The sequence below is a fragment of the Amblyomma mixtum genome, chromosome 8 (genome assembly GCF_055824585.1).
Source record: "Amblyomma mixtum isolate Tamu chromosome 8, ASM5582458v1, whole genome shotgun sequence".
NCBI lineage: Eukaryota > Metazoa > Arthropoda > Arachnida > Ixodida > Ixodidae > Amblyomma > Amblyomma mixtum.
This window is the reverse complement of record NC_143019.1, coordinates 131,245,406-131,262,879: the sequence shown is the minus strand read 5'-3', so window position 1 is coordinate 131,262,879 and position 17,474 is coordinate 131,245,406.

Sequence of the window (17,474 nt, the reverse complement as noted above, 5' to 3'; positions counted from 1 at the left end):
TCCCTCTTGACCCGCACAAGTGGAGATGGGGAGTGTTCTTTCTCCACTTTGGACGCGCCGCCGCCATTCGCAGGAGGCGGCTGTTCCGTTTGCTCAATCTTACACACGTCGTCACTGCCTGGTACTCAATTTGGGGCTGCCAATGCGAGTTCACCGAAATATATTATTTCCACATTAAGCGCAAATCTTATTTTTTCTAATACCAGGGTGTTCACGTTATCTCAAGGTTGCCATTTTATTTTTAGCACGTAGTTTAAGTGGTGCAGGGTAGAGCAGGTGGCGTTAAGCCTATAAGACACGCTCTGAAACGTTTAACTGTACTTCGCGTACAATGAAATGACGGCCGCGGGGACGTCAGTGAATGATCTCAATTCCCTCATGTGGTACGGTCCCCTTCATTCCATGCTGTTATTTTCGCAGGCATGCGGCGTTGAGAAGACAGAATCGACTTCAGGATATCTTGCCGAGAGAATTGCGGTCGGCTTGCAGAAAAAATCCGACCGGTACTTCGTTCTGTCTGAGACCGATGAAAGCTTTACTGCCAAGGTAAGAACACGCAGACGTTTCGGCAACGGCTGCGTTGCATTGTGTGCCTCAGCAGCGAATCTGGGCCGAAGGGCCCATCGCAGCAGTGGTTTGTTTTCTTGAGAAAAAACCGCTGAAAACTTCAATGGAGTTTCATCCAGTCACACCGGTAGGAAAGCCTGACACTGTGAACGTTCGTCCTGTTATTGCAAAGACTGAGGGCGAGAAGCTTCGTAGGGATCCACGTATGAATACCTGAAACTTGTAATGTCCTCTTAATACCGTAATGTTGAAAGGTGCCACCAAGGAAATATCTAGCAACAACGGTTCATTGAAATCATTATTCTGATTTCGTTTTCTTCTTCGCCGAAAAATGTTTTTGTTTTCCACGCCTATTTTTTTCTGTCCGTAAAGTGAGTGAAAAACATTTATTGCCTAACAGAATGAGACTGCCTCACCCAGACCTCCCCTGTCCCATACCCTCAGTTGAGGGAGGAGGATCAGGAGAGATCCGGCCGCATGGGGTAGTCGCGTCAGATGCTGGCCGGGATCCCTTGTATCCCGGCGGCCTCTTCAGCCAGTCGGACGGCGGTGAGCTGGAGCTCAGGGTCCGAGCTCCGGAGCAAGGTCTCCCAGGCGTCTCTACTATTAATGTTCTTCGCCCTGCCTGGGGATTGGCTACACTCCCATATTATGTGGTCGAGGGACCCTCTCGCTCCGCACTTCTTGCACTTATCGTCTTCTATTTCAGGAATTATATGTTTGCATAGAATTGGGTGTGGGTAGACATTAGTTTGTAAACGCCTCCACGCCACCACCTGTTGATTGTTGAGTGTTATGCTAGGCGGGGGAAAGTACCTGTGATGTTGTCTATAATCCGTAAACCCGCTGAATCATGGCTGCCTTCAATAGAGTGTAAGCGATCACTATGGTAGCTTCAGTTGCAAGGGGATGGAAACGCTAACGTTTGCAACAATATGTTTATCACTTCCCAATCTTCTGTGCAAAAATCGCCAGTCAACACTACGGCTTCAGATTTTCGCCAAAGCATAACTACACAAACACATTCAGCGCATGTTTCCAAACAAAGAGCAGTTCCCACAAAATCGTCGTAGAAATCCCCCCTTTATTATCTTAAGCAGTCCTGCAAAGTAAGGTTGTGCACGGTGTTTTTCTCCTGAAAACGGTTTCTGAAACTACACTTCCTGTGTTTAAATTATTTCTGCGTCCTTGGATTTAATTTACATTCTGCCTTTACATGCGAGCCATGAATTTCAGGTCTTACCAGCACCGTAACTGGGTGCAGATCTCGACCACCCAGTGCTATTTACTTCCCGCAACCATTCTTTTTATCGAAGGTTATTATGCTTTGCGTTAACGCGGAACAGGTAGCCTGGCTTCCGTGTCTTAAGCGCGCAATCATTTCTGCTATGCCTCAACAGCTTCCTTTATTATGCGATTTGGAGAGCGCATTGCGCGGCGGGAAGGAGACGGTTAGGAGAGAAAGAATAGCTCCGTAAATTTTATAGGGGCAGGAACTATGCGGTAAGCCTTCTGCTCTGCTCGCGTAGTTACCAGGCTTAAAGCCAATTCAAAATAAATAAAAAGGAGCTGGGCGCTCTAAATAATAAAAAAAAACAATTGAAACCGAAAAGCAGCCAAGTAAAAAGGAAAAACAAAAAGAAAATATGGAATAAGCACCTACAGCACAGTGATAGTCATAGTCGAAGCCAGATAGTCAAAGCACAGTGCGCAGACCACAGTGAAAGCAGCAAAGTAAAAAAAAATGAGAAAACCAAAGTCACAGTACACTCAAGGTCAGCGCAAAACTTCTAGCGGCGCTGTTGCGCTGGTACTTTAATACCAAAATGTGGTCACTTAACCCGCCTCACAGGGTGCCCGTCATCCAAGGCATGCGACATTATAAAGTCTGTGAGTGCGGCCCTGCAATGCATGCCAAATGGACCTCATGACTCCCTTCATTTTCTGGATTGGGCGTCTACAGTCTTTCAATTCTTGCCTCGAGGTCGCCGAACGCATTTCAAGCACATATACTCCACAAGATTTTTTAGTGCAGAAATAAAAGTATGAGAAGAAGGAGTACGAAGCAATTTTAGGAGTAAAGTAGAAGTACTGAAATTTTCTTTTTTGCTCTCTCGGAAGGGCACAGCATTTTACAATTGGTAGCGAGGTGCTGGAAATGGTAGGAAATATCTCTACTTAGGGCAAGGGGCGACCGCCGATCCGGACCACGTGAATTAACTTGAAGAATAAGAATGGGGTGGAGCGCATATGGCAGGTTCACTCAGATCATGAATGGCACTTTACCAATATCCTTCAAGTGAATAGTACATGACAGCTGTGGCTTACCACTACTGACCAAGGGGCATAAACGCTGGGGGTAACGAAAAGGGTTCAACTTATGGACATCTCAGCGAGCAATGGAAAGAAAATTGATAAGTGTAACGTTGATAGATCGGAAGAGGGCAGAGTGGATGAGGGAACAAACGTGAGTTAATGGCTCCCTATTTGAAATCAGGAGGAAGAAATGGGCTTGGGCAGATCGCTTAAGGGTAACGGAGTGAGGAGAAGGCATGCGTAGCAGGGTGGGAAGAAAGTTAGGTGGGCGGATCAGATTAATAAGTTTGCGGGGATAGGGTGGCCACCGCTGGCAAAGGACACGGTTAACTGGTGAGGCATGGGAGAGGCCTTTGTCCTGCAGTGGGTGTAGTCAGGCTGATGATGAACGCAAAAGAACGGCGCATATTTTTAGCACCCAAAAAGACCAAGTCTGCAAGAGGCATAAACTGTATTTGGAAGCAGTGCAAGCTTGAATGGCTCGTGATTATGGAACTGCTTTTAATGCATAAGCAATGTATGGCTATGTTTGCGGTTTCGTGCAATCACGAGCTTATCGGCACGATAACGTCCAAACTTATGCGAAAAAGAATGGTACCATCGGATAGAGCATCAGGAAAGGATTCAGGTGGATTGATTTGTTAACTAATTAGAGCCAAAATTTCCAAACAATGGGTGCGGCCGGAACAAAAGTGGCGCGAAATTTGAAAACGTCGGAAGTGTTGCACCACGCGACCGGAAGTGTCGGCGGATCCAACGCGTCGTAACAAATTTTTTGAAGTAAGCGCGGCGCGATGTTTGAAAACTCAGATGGGCAATTGATAGAACTTCATTAAGTAAGGCAATTAATTGCGGTATCGATCAGGTATCGATAAGGTATCGCCAATGCTTACGCAATTCTCCAATCCCTGTGCTGCAGTCACCTCTAACGTTTGTCCTCGCAATATCAGGGCCCGAATATGTTGTCCTTCTGGATTTCGTGACTTCTAGTTGAAAGGAGAAATATCCCCCTTCGCAAAAACGGAGAAAAGCTTATAGATCGCGCATTTCAAGCTACCCATTCGAAGCCAATACTTAAGCTTCAAGCAGTGGTTATATGGCCTCTCTACTTCGATAGTTTTTTAAAGGAAAGATCTACGGCCAAAATTAAAATTACGGCTGAACACCGCTTAAATTTGGTGTCTCCATTTTATTCACGTGAAAAAAAAACTGCCTGCCTATGTTGAGTTTTCTGTACGCCATTCAAACTGAGAAACGCAATCGCACGTTCGCAGGTGGACTTCATCAAGTCGCTGCCCCCCTGGCATCGCTTCGCTTGGGTGGCGTACAATGTGCACATAGTCGACTCCCGAATGATGTGCAGCGGATCTGATACGGACAAGCACAGGATGCTCAGCAATCTCAAAAGACAATTCGGAATGTGACGCTGCGGCCGAGGCCATTTAAAAAGTAAAACATGGCCCAAGTGTACAGGGCTTCGTTTGAATTGCGTCTGAATTCATACGTCAGACTCATTCCTCGAACATCTATATCTTCTGTAATACTGTTTACCGCTCAAGAAGCCTTGCTAAACAATATAGACTGTACCTCACCCGTTTATTGCAAAGTTCCCTGCAAAACAACGGTTAATAGGGCGCTCTTGCGGGCTAGTTGGTTCATTTTGGAAGATGGTTGGAAACTGCAAAATGGATGAAGAGAAGAAGTAGTCGTGTGGTGACGTTATTGTTTCTTAAGTATTAAGATTGATGGAGGTGAGGATAATGTTGTACTGCGTCATATGCATGGCGCAGTGAAATACATTGTGTAACCACCTACCGATGTCCTATCATACATCGGGCCAAACAAGAACTGCGCTGGCAAAGCGTGGTCTAAATCGCTCCAGATTTCTTAATGTGTGTCTGATATGTGCAGTACCATTCATTATCACAGTCTTTGTTTGCCCTTCTTCGCTGTTCCTTCGACAGTATTGCCTATACCACCATAAAACATTGCCAATAATGGGCCAAGTTAGCCAGAGTTCCCAATGCTCTGCCACAAGTGGCTATGCCATTCTAAAAGTTTACCTCGGTTGGCCTAGGTTTTCTATCATTGATGTCATGCTGAATGTATATTGGCTAGCGCAGATCGGCACTGTGGTGTCCGTTAAAATTCCATGCCAATATTCGATATTCTGACAACAAATAAACCGATTTTATTGCTATCAGCACCATTCTGGCAGATTTTAATTTTCTAGCTCGTAAAAAGTGACTTCATCCTGTAAAGGTGTGAAACTTGCATAGGTCTGTGTCATCTGCATAATTTGAAACATATTTACACCACTGGAAACAGGTTTAATACATCGCTCGCCGTAACTGCTCTTTTGCATTTGGTTGCTATTCGGGATAGAAATTTTTGCTTGTATAAACGCCTTCTTTTTGTACGCGCCTGCCTTCTAAGATAAGGTATCTTACTTTACACATCGCATCTTACTTTACACAGCGCCGTCAAACGTCTGCAGCACAGTTTCGTTGTAGGCACAAGATTCACGACCCAAAGTACGCTGCTTTCACTAGTCTATTGACGAGAATCGGGGGGTCGCTGCTGGGTGCAAGAGGAAAAAGACCAGCTCAGCAGGCTTCCAGAACAGGACTGGCCGTGCCATGCTTGCGTACACAGTATGCACCGTTGATCTTTAGGTTTCTCTTCTTTCTCAGCGGACGCCATGGCGTCGTATGTGAGCTCCGGTCTTAGCAGCTCCGGAGTGCAGCGTACGCAGGCGCTACAGGGCCCCCCCACAAATTACCTTTGCGGCACGTGCCTTGGCAGCACGTGGACGTGCCTCCGTGCCTTTGCGGCACGGAGACCGTCGGATATGCCAGCGATATACGTGCGGAGCTCTTTATGAGGAGTGTCGGCATGCTGGCTTGAGGCGGTCCAGCTTGACGACCTCTTCACGACCATTGAGGAAAACGTTTGCAGACTTGGACATCTTGTGGGGTATACGGTACGGGTCGTCACAGGGTGGTGTAAGAGGCACCCATACAGCGTTTCGCCTTAGAAAAACGAGCTTCAAAGACACAAGTAATTTCTTCTTGTACTGGCCTTTGTGGTTGGGAGCAAGCAGTAGTTGACTTCTGAAGCTCTCAGTGCATCGACCGAGCTTGCGACCCAAGACGTATGTGCAGCCGTGCCGCGCTGAGTGTGCCAACGCCTCCTGAAGCCGATTTCACTGCGAAAAATGCAGCGTTTTTCTGCCAACAAACCTGCCGATTTTGACAAGCGGCTGCCTGTACCATAATTTCGCTCAATTTAACTTCCTTATTACAAAGGGCTTAGAAGAGAGCACGAAGACAGTGAAGAGAGAGCGTTCTATGCATACTTTTGCGTTCGGTGTCCTCTGTTCTAAAATTTGCACAGCGTAGTCAATTGGGTTTAGTGGTGTATTGGGGCTTAACAGGTCCCGAAGCGACTCGGGCTATGAGTGACGCAGCAGTGAAGGGCTCCGGAAATTTCGACCACATGGGGTTCTTTAACGTGCACTAACATTGCACAGTACACGGGCCTCTAGAATTTTGCCTTCATCGAAATTCGGCCGGCGCAGCCGGGATCGAACCCGCGTTTTTCGGGTCAGCAGCCGAGCGCCGTAACCACTGAGCCACCGCGGCGACAGAGTGCAGTCAATCATATTAAAAGGTGTTATGTGGATGAAGTTTCTTCCCTTATTTAAGAAATATCTTTTACACTCTGCGGTTAATTCGGGTTCTTTTCAGTCAGTCATCATGGCAGTCAGTAATGGGACTCAATACGGAAAGTTTCTGGTGCTATGTGGCGCAATTTCAGCCGTGCGCTCTTACACTATCTTTCAAGTACTATTTTCATTTTTTTCGCGAGCCTTCAAAAACGCAACACAAGTTCAAAAATACTCCCAATAAAGGCCACAAAAACTCATAGGACTGAGTGTTCCATGTTTTATTTTCGTGCGAGCTTCTCGTAAAGATTAACTACAAAAGGTTACTTGGTCCCAGCTGCTTGCGTAAGCTTATTAGCCTTCATCTGCCAAGAGAACACTTAACTTAGTTGGCAGTTTTCAAAGTTGTTGCATCCAGAATATTTAAAAAACATGCAAAATATTTTTTTTCCACTAGTAAGTTGATAACATTGTATGAGGAGCATTCATACACAGCAGTCACTAGAAGTAGTAAACTACTAGAGGTATCTTGCGTACCAAGTTCGAGTGACACCTGAAATTCTAAGAAAAGACCTTTTAAAGACCTACTTTATTGTAGTAACTAAAAAATATGTAAACAGATAGACTTGAAGAATGTGCATAAAATAATAAGCAAAGATTCATGAGAACGTTTCAATTTTTTTTACGTTTCTCCAAAACTGGACAATAAGCACATTCGCGAAAACAGCCTTTCGAAAAGTGTAAGAAATAATAAACCAAGCTCAAATGTGCACTAATATTACAGCCTTGTAACAGACAATCAAAGATTGTCATATTTGGATGAGTCATGCTCTTCTTCAGTAGATATCAGGCTATAATTGTTGTGCTTAAGTAAGAGTAGCTGAAAAAATTCCAGGCACCAATCAGTACCACTGCCTTGAAATCGCGTTTGAAACACCATTGCTTCATTGATTATCCATGCCACTAAATTGCAGTAAAACAAACAGCTAAACCATACCTTACAAAGCTTCCCACTAAAAATGCGCGAAGTAAAAAGTAGGTATCACAAGTATTCAACCTATAAATTTTTGTTTCATCTTAGAGACACATAGCCATATGAAGTCGTTACCTTCATAAATTGGCAAGGCGCTCCTCATAGTCAAAAACAGGGTGTACGTATTGAGTCCTGCTTGGACCTGGACCTCAGAGACCTATACCTTGCACACTTTGACAGGATTCTTTAGGATCGACTTGCCACTTCTCGCTTCGTTAAAATTCTGAGACATGTTCATGATTTTCCCTTTCCCTATTGACTGCACACCTTTGCTCCTTCCGCAAGTTACAGCGGTCATTTTTGCCATTGTACTAGGGCGCTTTCTCCCGCTAATGTTTTCTTGTGAAATGCCCACTGACTCAGAGACCGGTTCCTCGATATCCGTCTTAAGTTCATGGACAACCACGTTTCTTGGGGCAATTGACCTCGCACTAACAAAATCCTTCTGCCATACAATTCAGCTCATTCTAAAACTCGTGAAACGAGGCATCATTAAACAATGTGTGCAAAATGCCCTCCAAAACCTATGCCCCCTACCTTAGCAGCATCAGCTTTCGAGAAAAACTTGGAAGATTCCACGAGGTAGGGTTTTCCAGTTATATCAGTGTTTCAGTGGCTGAACGCTTCCTCAAAAAGAAACTTCAGAAATAAAGAAATAATACAGATAAAACGTAAGACAAGACAGCTGCCATCCCTTATATCCTGGTATTTCGCGCGTCTAAAGAAAATACGAAAGAAGGCAAATCCTCATGTGGTTTTTTCAGCCTCAGGTAAACTAAGTGCCACATGCGAAACAACCCTGCCCGCCGAAGAACGTCCCCGAAAGCTGCAGTGTAACACCTGCCACCGAGAAATATTTCTTAAATGCACAGAGGGTATCATGTGCAGCATCCCGCTACATTGGGGGAAGCAGTATGCTGGTCAGTCTGATAGGTGCCTCAACGAAAGGCTTCGTAAAAGCAAGAAAGACATGAAGTCGTTAACGGGCAGGAGCCTAGCTTTGCATTGCAAGGAGTGCGGGTGCGTGCCCTTTCTGGATAAATGCTTTGTCGTTGCCAGAAGCAGAGATGAACTAACTAGCGAAAAAGTTGAAGCCACACAGACAGCTACTTTGCATGATCAATTTCCTAGCGAGCCTTTTATATTATTATTGATACGAGAAGTGGCATTCCTAGGTTCGTAATGGCCTTTATCTCGCCATGTGGGCACCGCCGCCCCTATTTTTTGTTCTATTTTTGTACCTCTGGTTTCTGTTTTTGGTTTTCGGGGTTATCGGTTGAATTCTGCCGCTTGCTCAGATTTGGAGCATGTGCTCGTAGGTTGGCTCAGGTCTCGTTCGCCATAATACTGTGTGATTCCTCACGGTACCGTTCCATGGCCAGCCCCCCTCACCAAATTGTTCGCGTTCCGCGAGAGTCACTCGGCACTTCCCTTCACCTGTACAGCAGGCTGTCCGCGCGAAATATGCTCTTTCCAAACATGTGCTCGTTGCCCACACTCCCGTGGGTAGCAATTGCCCAACATTTCACCCAGCGTTCGAGACGAACGCAGCTTTTATTGCGAAAGCAATATTACTCGCACTTTCAAGCCTTCGCGTGACCCGGCCGCAGTTACGTTTGACCTTTAGCCGAGTGAATATGGGCAACCAACCCGCTCCTTCAGAGAGCCCGGCTGCAGTTACGGTGTGTGTTTGCCCCGCTGCGCACCTGTGGCGGTACTGCCACTGTGACATCATACCAGCTGTAGATTATGTTTTCTTTCTCTCAGTCACAACAACATCAAAAACAAAACATAAAAAAAAATTACTGAAGACGCTTTCAGTCGTCGCGCAGCGGCGGCAGGTAGCCACGCGTGACCTGTAGGCGCGGCGCACTGCGTTCCTTCAGTTGGAGGCGCTGCGCTTTTGCTTACCCAACCTACCAGGCTTAACCAAAGCTAAGCCCCCGCCAATTTTTCATTCCCCTCTGAAAATTTCAGGCACAAATTGTGTCGCTATCACCTAAGATGCGAGCGAGCACGCATGCATCCCTGCAGGGGGGTAGTCTAGGCGTGGCATGGATTCCACGGCTACATTACGCGGATTAGACGACGTGCATAGGCAGATTTCTAAAAGCAGTTATAGGTCGCCTTTTACCGCTCAATGTGTTTTCCAAGATATTTGCAACGCTTTGTGCTCCCATTTTGTTCGTAAACAGCGGATGGCAAGCATTCAGCATACATGGAAGGTGAGGTCGTTACGGCAAGATTATTTTCGCACTATTTTAATCAATTTTTCCTATCCGCCTCTTTGTCGGACCGATTCCAGAGAAAGCGAGGACGTGGGTCAATTAAATAGCGAAAAGAGTCGGAGTGAAAAGCGTTTTATCGCGTCAATCACGGCAAACTTCTTGAAAAACATACTAATCTTGGTCATCCTACTGTAGTGTAGCTCGTCTTCGAAGGCGCTGCGTCGCGAACGGCTAGCGGTACGTCTCGGTTCAGTCCAGAGGCAGCGATCAGTCCCAGCGGCAGCGGTCAGCGCACACGCACGAGCATCGGCGCCGCTGTCTTCGTCCTCTTCTTCCTTACGCCAGCCGCCCAAGGTTCGGGAGCCGAAGGCCTGTCTTATAACTGCCCCCGGGCGAAAAGGCGCCATCCTGGCGGCGTGGGGAGATGTGACGACGGCGGGGTCGTAGTATGGTTTGAGGCGGTCGGTGTGGACAATTTCACGGCCTCGGCGAAGATGATCAGTAGACGGTGTAAAGGGTTCGATGAGGTAATTGACGGGGGATGTCTGCTTAAGAATGTGGTAGGGGCCCTGGTACTTGATTAGAAGTTTGGAGGAAAGGCCGGGACTTGAGGAAGGAACCCAGAGCCAGACCAAAGAGTCAGGAAGATAAGTGGGGAGAAGTGAAGAGGGATCACGGGTGCTTTTCTGCTGCTGCTGGGAGTGTGAAGTGAAATACCGGGCAAGCTGGCGGCATTCTTCGGCATAAGTGGCGGCTTGAGAGAGAGTCGTAAATTCAGAAGCATCAGGGTGGTAAGGGAGAATGGTGTCCATTGTGCAAGAAGGCTCACGGCCGTAGAGGAGGAAGTATGGAGAGAATCCGGTGGTGGCTTGAGTAGCGGAGTTATAAGCATAGGTGACGAAAGGTGGAACGCGGTCCCAGTTGCAGTGATCGGAAGGTACATACATGGCCAGCATGTCACCAAGAGTGCGGTTAAAAAGCTCAACCAGACCATTTGTCTGCGGATGGTAGGCGGAGGTGGTGCGGTGGACAATGCTGCATTCCTGCAGGAGAGCTTCTTCAACTTCAGATAGAAACGCCGGACCTCTATCACTGAGCAACTCTTTGGGAGCACCATGGCGAAGAACGATGCGATGGAGGATGAAGGATTCAATGTCGTGGGCTGTACCAGATGGCAAAGGCGACGTTTCGGCGTACCGGGTAAGATGACCGATGGCGACGATGATCCAGCGGTTGCCGGCTGATGTGCTGGGAAGAGGGCCGTAGAGGGCGATGCCAACACGCTCGAAGGGCTGTGCTGGGCAAGGCAGCGGTTGTAAAGGAGCGGCGGGTTGGCGAGGTGGGTTTTTTCGGCGCTGGCATGCGGGGCACGACTGAACGAACTTGCGCACATAACGGTACATCCGACGCCAGTAGTACCGATGTCGTAGGCGGGTGAAGGTCTTCAAGAAGCCGGCATGGGCACACTGGGGATCATCGTGGTAGGAAGAGCAAATGAAGGAGCGCAGATGGGTCGGAATGACAAGCAGCCACTTGCGACCATCCGGAAGGTAGTTCCGACGGTAATGAAGCTCGTCTCTGATGGCGAAATAGTGGGACTGACGACGCAGAGCACGGGAAGAAGGTCGAGGCGATTGGCCAGATAAGAAATCCAAGAGGCAAGCGATCCATGGGTCTTTGCGTTGCTCGGAAGCCACATCAGCGGGTTCAAATGTCAAAGAATACACGGCGCATACAGAAGACGCTGCCTCAGATGGCAGAGGGGAACGTGAGAGGGCATCAGAATCCGCATTTTTACGGCCGGAACGATAGACCACGCGGATGTCGTACTCTTGAAGCCGCAGAGCCCAGCGCGCCAGTCGACCAGAAGGATCTTTCAAAGACAACAACCAGCCGAGGGCGTGGTAATCGGTGACAACGTCAAAAGGGCGCCCGTACAAGTAAGGGCGAAATTTGACTATCGCCCACAGGATGGCTAAACACTCCTTCTCAGTGAGAGAATAGTTCGCTTCAGCTTTTGTGAGTGTCCGGCTGGCGTAAGCGAAAACATATTCGTCAAAGCCAGGCTTGCGCTGCGCGAGGACTGCACCGAGGCCGACGCCGCTGGCATCGGTGTGGAGTTCCGTTGGAGAACGAGGGTCGAAATGACGCAGGATTGGCGGAGTGGTCAAGAGACGACGGAGTGTCGTAGAGGCTTCATCACAGGCTGGCGACAAGGCCGAAAGGTCGTGGCCGGAAAGGAGCTTGGTCAGAGGGTCGATGATAGTTACGAAGCTGCGGACAAAGCGGCGGAAATAGGAACAGAGGCCCACGAAGCTGCGGAGGTCTTTTACAGAAGTCGGTTTCGGAAATTCTGCTACAGCTCGCAACTTTCCCTGGTCCGGGAGAACGCCATCCTTGGAGACGACATGTCCGAGAATGATGAGCTGCCGAGCTCCGAAGAGGCACTTTTTTAAATTGAGTTGGAGGCCAGCGTCGGCCAGGCAGCGAAGAACAGTCTCAAGGCGCTGGAGGTGAGACGAAAAATCCGGCGAAAATATCACAACGTCATCTAAGTTACAAAGGCATATGTGCCACTTAAGCCCGCGGAGTAGGTTGTCCATCATGCGCTCGAATGTGGCGGTCGCATTGCAGAGGCCGAAGGGCATGACATTAAATTCATATAGCCCGTCGGGTGGGACGAATGCAGTTTTTGGGCGATCGGCCTCTGCCATCGGCACCTGCCAGTAACCAGAGCGCAAGTCCAATGAACAGAACTCAGCGCCCTGCAGGCAGTCGAGGGCGTCGTCGATACGAGGGAGAGGGTAAACGTCCTTGCGTGTAATCTTGTTCAGACGACGGTAGTAAAGACAGAACCGGATGGAACCGTCTTTTTTCTTGACAAGGACCACCGGCGATGCCCACGGGCTTTGCGACGGCTGTATCACGTGGCGCTTGAGCATGTCGGTAACCTGTTCGTCAATGATGCGGCGCACAGCGGCTGACACGTGGTACGGACATTGGCGCAAAGGGGCATGTGTGCCAGTGTCAATACAGTGGGCAACGGTGGTTGAGCGGCCCAATGAAGTTTGCTGGTAGTCAAACGAAGCTGCAAAACGGTGCAGGACGGCGACCAGTTGGGCCCTTTGGGTAGGCGTCAGGGCGGCGTCGACGGAAAGGTGAAAAACATCGAGAGGAGACGGATTGGCGATGGAAACAGGCGTAATGGCGCTGACGTGAAGGTCGGCCGAGCTATCGACGAGGGGGTATGCTGAGGAGGGATCTAGCACGGCAACACTACCAAGCAATTGGCCAAGGAGCAATGTGGTAAGGCAGGAGAACGGGTTAGACACATAAATAGCGCTGGAGCCACGAATAATTGTCAGCACGGCATGAGGCAACAAAACAGGTTTCTGGTCATCGCATCGTAACAAGGGCGTATATGCGACAGTTGCGTCGGAGAGAGCAGCACAAGAAAGAGGCACGAGCACTGAAGAAAAGGGCGGAACGTCAGTGTCCTGTGAGACGATCACAGTAGCGGCAGCAGCGTCGGGTACGTCCAAAGGAGCGTCATTTAAGGGCGATAACTCAAGCTGAGCACAGGCGCAGACAATAACAGCGTGATGAGTGGAAAGGAAGTCCCAACCAAGGATGACGTCGTGAGATGAACGGGCGAGGACGATGAACTCTATTGTGTAGGGGACGGTCTCGATAAGCAGGCGGGCGGTGCAGGCGGCTAATGGTCGAATGTCCTGAGCGCTGGCGGTTCGGAGAGAAACGGCGGGAATAGGCGTCGTCACTTTTTTGAGTCTGCGACAGTGTGTGGCTAAGAACAGAAACGGCTGCGCCCGTGTCAACAAATGCTTCGACGGCGACTCCCTCAACGAACACGGTGATAATGTTGGCTGGCACGGATACAGGGCTTGAGCGAGTCGCTGGCGGCGCAGTTCTTGCCTCCGGAACTGCGGCCGTTAATTTTCCGCTTGAGGGGCGGGCGGGCGGCGGAGCATCGGAGAGCGGGAACGTCGGCCAGGAGACGGCGAGCGGTGAGAGCGGAAACGGTAGCTAGAAGAAGACTGATCGGGAGGCAGCTCATGTGACACCGGCGAGGAGGTCGGGGGTAGATCATAAGTCGGCTCACGCCTATAACTATACGGACGATAGTCGCGACTGCGGCACAAGCGAGCCACGCGGCCAGCGACTCCGCAGGCAGCAAATAGGGCGATTGTCTTGCGTACGCCAGGGGTTGAGAGCCTGCGGCTGCGGTCTTGGGCGGGCAACCGGACGATAAGCGGTTGGTGCAGGTCGCTGGGGTTCTAACAGGTGATGGGGAGGCCCGTAGACAGGAGCAGCAGGAGAAGGCCGCGGTCGCGCCACAGCATCCGCGTACGTTAAATGAGCCGTGATCAGTGGCTGCTGAGGAGGTGGAGGAGGAGAGGGCAGTACCTCGGCGACCTGCTCCTGTATGGCACGCTGGATGTTGGGAGTGAGCGGCGGCGCAGGAGTGGGTGGGCTGGTCGGCAAGCACAGCTGGCGGGCGACTTCCTCACGGACGAACTGCTGAATGTGCTGGAGGAGAGACTGGTGGTCCAGAGCACCGTCCCGGGGAAGAGCCAAGCTGAAAATATTTGTCTCTTGAAAGCCGTCTCGGCGGTTGGAAAGGCGCTGTTTGCGCAGCTCATCGAAGCTTTGGCAGTGGCTTATCACGTCGGAGACAGACTGGGGACTCTTCGCGACGAGCATCTGAAAGGCGTCATCATCAATGCCTTTCAGAATATTTCGGATCTTGTCGGCCTCGCTTATGGAAGCGTTGATGCGTTTGCAGAGATCGACTACATCTTCCACGTAGCTGGTAAAGTTTTCGCCGCTTTGTTGTGCCCGACTGCGCAAGCGTTGCTCGGCACGAAGCATACGCACAGCGGGACGGCCGAAGACTTCCGTGAGGCTGGTTTTAAGATCCGCCCAGCTGGAGTTGTCCGCTTCGTGGCTGCGGAACCATAGATTCGCAACGTCGCTTAAATAAAATATAACGTTGGTAAGCTTGACGGTGTCGTCCCACTTGTTATACGCGCTTACACGTTCATAGGAGGCCAATCAATCCTCCACATCGATGTCATCCGTGCCGCTGAAAATCGTGGGGTCGCGCTGACGGCCGGCACCAGAACAGATGACAGCAGGGCCAGCAGGCTGGGCAGGTTGGGCCGGGGGGTCGGGCACCGTGGTAGAGCCTGGAAGCCTGGGCATCGTGGCGTATCTCGATTGTGAGAGCAGTCAGCACCTCCACCAAGTGTAGTGTAGCACGTCTTCGAAGGCGCTGCGTCGCGAACGGCTAGCGGCACGTCTCGGTTCAGTCCAGAGGCAGCGATCAGTCCCAGCGGCAGCGATGATGATGATGATGATGATGTCCTCATGCTGAATCAGCGCACACGCACGAGCATCGGCGCCGCTGTCTTCGTCCTTTTCTTCCTTAGGCCAGCCGCCCAAGGTTCGGAAGCCGAAGACCTGTCTTACACTACATTTATTTTAAATCGAATACGAGCGAATCTTTCCAATCGTATTCAATTCGTTGATATTAAGGGCTATGCAACCATTGTATTAGAGGTACTCTATTAGAGGAAGCGTACTGGGACCAATTTTTTTCTTAATCCATGTGAATGATATAGTACCACTCATCCTCACTGTAAGATCCGATTGTGCGTCGACGACTTCCTGCCCTTTATAAAGGTTACATGCCTCGGCAATGAACTTTAGTTAAAAAGTAGTTTAGCCAAACTTAATGCATGGTGAACGACCTGGTCTATGAAAAAAAAGGTTTTACTTCGCGTTACCAGCAAAAAGCAACCTATTCTATTCATATATTACGTCAATAATATCCAAATAAAGGAAGTCCCAGATTACAAATACATAGGCATAACGTTCACAAATGCTCCTTCATGGTCCAAACACACATTGAGGATGTTTGCGCATCCGATTCTTGAAAACTTGGCTTTCCGCGTCAAAAACTGAAAAAAGCATCTCAGATATAAACATCCTAGCCTACAGAACTTGCATATTGCCAAAATTACAATACGCAGCAATATCATGGCACCCCTTTCCCCGAAACGATAAAGATAAAAGAAATAGTTAAGATAGGAGCACTGCGATCCATTTTTAACAAGCTCAGGCCCATTGTTTCTACCTTACAATTATGACTGTCAGCCGTATCGCTACCTCAGAATCGCGGAGATATATAACACGACTTAAATTCCTTTTCACAATGTAAAACAATGGTAATTTAATGGATGATCATACATTCAACCTTACCTGCCACGCGCGTCTAGACATTATCACGCTAACAGTTTTGCTCCCTTTCCAAGCACGCACTAACATGTTTAAAAATTTGTTTTTTTTTTTTCAATTAGGCGATGCTGGATTACTGTAAAGGAAGAACCTCTCCTGAAGCACTAAGATTTCTACAGACCTGCCGAGCCGACAGGCCGATACAAATTATCTGGACTCCCACGCACACGTCTCTCTCACTCCTACCCCGGTAAGGAGGTGGAGGCTGCTTGGACGGACAACTCACCCTTTTCAGCAGGGCCGGCTCCTTTCTCGGGTGTAGCGTTCCGGATTGACTGCGTCTCCTGGGTCTCCTGGATGTGGACTGCGCAATCACTGTCTTTCGACGTACAGGCCCGTGGCTCGGTGGCGTCTATCTTGGTACCATTGGGCCCCCGAAGAGGTTTTAAGTTGTGCGAAATCGCGTTCTAAATTCATATGTCCAGCTTTCGCGGAGTCCACTGTGTGCTTTTCCGTGTGGTTTTTCCTGTCTTGTTTGTCCGATGGTTCTGGGCTCACTGTCTCCATGGCCTGCTCCAAAGGTGTCTGGGAAGCCGTGGTGGCCACTGGGTTTTCCTCCCTCAGTTGCGCGAGGGGTGGCCATTGTTCTGTGTTTCGGTTCCAAGGTTCCAAGGTTCCAAGGATGGGCCCGACGGACTGCTCGCTGCCGCGACTATCAAAATAAGCTCCTCTGAGATCGCAGAGGAGGCGGCAGTAGCTTTAGCTATAACTAATACCACCGCTGATATTATTTTCAGCGACTCGAAATTTGCCGTTCACAATTTTGCGAGCGGCCGAATAGCACCCACCACCCTCAGTATTCTTGCAAAAGCAGCCCAACCTCCCAGAGAGGTCGAAATAATTTGGGTGCCGTCCCACTCGGACAATCCGGGAAACGAGGCAGCTCACAATAAAGCCCGAGGTTTCGTCAACCGGGCAGGGAGCTCGCCTTTTCATCCAGGGTTTACGAGAGACGGCATGACCTCTTTTCATGATATTACCCACCATTACACCTTGAGCAGGCGAGTTTATCCCCCTCCGGCTAAAACGCTGTCCAAAGCACAAGAAACCACGTGGAGACGGCTTCAGACGCGCTCCCTGACGAATCCCGCGATACTGTCGCTCATGTACCCCTCTCACTACGAACCGCAATGTTTCCGCTGTGGCGAACGCGCCACTTATGACCACATCTTATGGGACTGTAGGGAAGAGCCGCCTCCGGCAGAGCTAGTACAAATCCCTTCTCCCGAGTGGTGAGAGGCTGTGCTGGCCAGCTCAGACCCGAAGACGCAAGTCCGGGCCGTCGAGTGGGCCAACAAGGTCGCCAGTAGCCACGGACTAGCGGCCACCTTACGCGGCCCTCAGA